Genomic DNA, 4,287 nt, shown 5'->3' with positions numbered 1-4,287 from the left:
GCGTTGGGAGCGCGCCAGGAGCGCCAGGGCTCTAGCCTGGGGCGCCGGGCAAGGCGCAACCAGAAGAGGGTTCAGTATCCCCATCACCCCCACCCCCAACCGTGACCCTCTTTCTTTGCGGGCTTTAGGCAGGACACCAGAGACGCAATTCTGTTTAAAATTCTTTTTTAAGAAAAGGAACGCCTGCTTTTGCCTTTGGGGGAAAGGATGAACTTTCAAATTGGCTTTAAATTATCCACCACTAACAGTTACTCAGTCGCTAACCCGACTATTCTGACGTCCACCTCCCGTTTGAGGACCTTGCCCAATAGCAAACGTACTAAGCACTTAACCAATGAATGGTGTGGAGGATGCAAACATGGATGATGAAGGAATGGCTCCTCCAAAATTTACGATCTTGGCAGAAGTGAGGCGAGTACAGAATCTCAGAACACGCTGCAGGATTGAGTTCGATCCCAGTTGAGGAAGTTTGGGTTTGGGGAGGAAATAGGTTATTTTGGAGAAATGATATTCAAGACCTACCATACATAGCAGTACAGCCCGTTGACTAATAATGCTTAGCCCAACCCCCGTAAAAAGCCCCTGGCCACATCCGTCTCCTGAGATTCCCACTTCTCTGTGTGCATCTCCCTTCCTGCTGTAAGAAACCTAACTTTGCCTTCGTAGAACACTTCTTTTAATTTCCGTCATTCAGTCTCATAAGAACACTGTGTAAAAGAAATTACGATCTTCATCCTATATAGATGAGAAAACAGGTGAAGTGACTTTTCCAAGGTACAAAAACAAGAGGCAGAGCTGAGGCTAAAGGCAGATTCCAGATATGGGCTCTTTCTACAGCACCGTAACTGTCAGTGACAAAAATGCACCCCAGTTCCTTACTAAATTTAGTGTTTTTAGGCCAGGCACGGTGGCTCACGACTAATCCCAGCACTTTGGGAGGTCGAGGCGGGCAGATCACCTGAGGTCAGGAGTTCCAGACCGGCCTGACCAACATGGTGAAACCCGGTCTCTACTAAAAATAAAAAAATTAGCCAGTCATGGTGCTGCATGCCTGTAGTCCCAGCTACTTGAGAGGCTGAGGCAGGAGAATCGCTTGAACCCGGGAGATGGAGGTTGCAGTGAGCTGAGATCGTACCACTGCACTCCAGCCTGGGCAACAGAGCAAGACTCCGTCTCTATAACTAAATAAATAAATTAATTTAGTGTTTCTAAAAAAACAAAGTGATCTATAGAAACATCTCATTTATTTGTTGTCATTGTGTGTTGATTGATTTTGAAACAGGGTCTATCTCTGTCCCCCAGGCTGGAGTGCAGTAGCACGATCATGGCTCACTACAGCCTCAAGCCCCCGGACCCAAGTGATCCTCCTCCCTTAGCCTCCCAAGTAGCTGGGACCACAGACATGCGCCACCACGCCTGGCTAATTTTATTTTTGGTAGAGATGGAGTCTCACTATGTTGCCCAGGCTGGTGTCAAACTCTTGGGCTCAAGTGTTGCTCAGGCCTCAGCCTCCCAAAGTGCTGGGATTACAGGCGTGAGCCACCGCACCCAGCCATATGGAAACATTTCAGATATCCTAATATTAAAATGATATTTCACAAGACTGGACAGTTATTAACTCATGTGAAAGGAAAATCTTGGGGCCCCAAAATCACTAAGCTAAAGGAAAAAGTCAAGCTTCCGAGAACTGCTTAGGGCAAACCTGCCTCCCATTCTATTCAAAGTCACCCCTCTGCTCACTGAGATAAATGAATATCTGATTGCCTTCTTTGGAAAGGGTAACCAGAAACTCAGAAGAATGCAGTGATTTGCCTCTTATCTCCCTAAAACCTGGAAGCCCACCCCCTGTTTTGAGTTGTCCCACCTTTGCTTCGAGTCGTCCCACCTTTTCTGGACCGAACCAGTGTTCATCTTACATACGCTGATTGATGTTTCGTGTCTTCCTAAAATGTACAAAACCAAACTGCTCTGACCTCCTGAGGCTGTATCATGGGCATGCATTGCCAACCTTGGCAAAATAAACTTTCTAAATTAACTGGGACCTGGCTCAGATTTTTAGGGTTCACATGCAAAACCCACAAATTATCCTTAATATAATTATATAATATATACTTATGTGGTTAGATCTGGTTGGTGGTAGATACTAATACACTTTTGCCCAACTAAGTGTAAAACACATTAAATCTGTATAGCAATCTCTAGACTATTACACAAAATTAACTACTAACTAGAAAACACAATATATTCTCTTAAGTGTGGAAAAATGGAGAAGGAAGAATAACCTTTTCTCTCCTCCCGTGGTCCTAATACACAGAACAGCGACTGGGAAACTGCCACTAGAAAAAGATGACTGTCCAACTAAAACCTGCATACACAGCTACATCCTTCCCTGGAAGAGCACAGTGGAACTAGATCCTAGTAGAGATAGCACAGGGATTGTCAACGTTCTTGTCACATTGAAATTTCCTTCTACTGATCTTCAAATAAGTAACTAACAGCTGAAACTTGGAATTTATATATCAGCACAGCACAAAGACTATAGATATATCTAGTCTTATGTAAGTTTCATCTTGTGTGATAAATGTATTGCCCCCCCAGCCCCCCACTGCCGGCCCCTCCGAGAAATATATTTTTACAGGGTAGAATTTCTAATATATATAAAATACATAATATTAAATAATGTTTATATATTATATATTAATATGTTATATATTAATATTAAATATAAATATACTGCATATTATATTTTTAATATAAAATGGATATTATTGCATTGATTTACTTCCTGGTGTTGTTTTCATCCTGGGCCTTGACAAAGATAAAAACTTCTCAGCCTTCCTCCCCACCTACCCAGACAGAAATGATCAGATGTTCCATAACAAAAGAGACAGTGCCAAATTTAGTGTACACTGAAATGTAAATTGTCAGAGTGAGGAACATCTAATAACAAAGCCTGGAGCAACTGTGCATAGGGGAAGGGGTCTGGTAAGCCTCCCTAGATACAGTGGAACTTTTTTATTATTATTCAGTCCTTCCGTTTAGCTGCCAGAGTCATAGATGCAAGCCCCAACATTCCCCAGTGAGAATTCCTGCCACTAAAAGACACTGACAGTGCAAGATGTAGAGAAAAGAGCATAGGCTTTGGAATCAGTTCTGCATCCAAACTCTATCTCTGCCATTTACTAGTTGTTCAAGTTACTTAGCATCTCTAAGCCTCAGTTTCCTCATTTGTAAAATGGGAATGATGATACATTTGATCATGAAAATTAGGTAACATATAAAGCAACCAACATTGCGGCTGATGTATAGTAGGTGTTTAATAAGTAATTGGTGCTGTTATATGCAAAAAGAAAACCATGCTCATTTGTAAGCATGATTTCCCTAGATCTGTAAACTTAGGACTCAAGTACAATAGTCTTAAACAGAGCTAAACTGCCTATGCAGTAAAAGAAGCTAGCACCATAATTTCTGCTTTTCTGCATCTAGCCCAGGGTGGCTTTTCAAAAGCATATATCCCTCTGCTTTTATACCTCTTCCCCTGTGCTTGGAGAAAGGAGAGAAAAACAATAAACATCAAACTCAATGAAAGAAAGACCTTACTGTTTTTTGGGTTTTTTAAAGTTCTGTATTTTTGGAAAAATTGAACATTCAAATATTCCATTAAAAGGAAGGTAAAAATGTATTTATCACAAAACACAGGAACTTACCTAAGACTTGATGAAATTAAAGGGAATTAGTCCCTAGTTTGAGGAAAATTCCAGACTCTGTATATTTCAGTTGCACAGTGAAGAGTATGCATTAAGTAGAGACAACAGCAAGATCAGTTTCTTTGAAAGAGAGTGAGAGACACTTAAGCAATAGTAAACTTGACCTTTAGTTATACTATTTCTGTAGATAGAAAAACTGTAAGAATAAAGTAAAATAGGTCAGAGGTAATTAAGGTCATACTAGCATATGCTTATAATTTTATACTCACTCAAATTTTATAATTCTCAGGATTGTGCTAGGCATCAAAGGTAATTCCCATTCAGCTAAGAGACACAAGGTCGGGCACAGTGGTTCACATGTGTAATCCCAGCACTTTGGGAGGCCAAGGCAGGTGGATCACCTGAGTTCAGTAGTTCGAGACCAGCCTGGCCAACATAGCAAAACCCCGTCTCCACTAAAAATACAAAAATTAGCTGGGCATGGTGGCGGGCGCCTGTAATCCCAGCTACTCGGGAGGCTGAGGCAGGAGAATCACTTGAACCTGGGAGGCAGAGGTTGCCATGAGCCAAGATCACACCA

This window comes from Pongo abelii, chromosome 14, assembly GCF_028885655.2.
Source record: "Pongo abelii isolate AG06213 chromosome 14, NHGRI_mPonAbe1-v2.0_pri, whole genome shotgun sequence".
Lineage (NCBI taxonomy): Eukaryota > Metazoa > Chordata > Mammalia > Primates > Hominidae > Pongo > Pongo abelii.
This window is presented reverse-complemented; position numbering follows the sequence as displayed.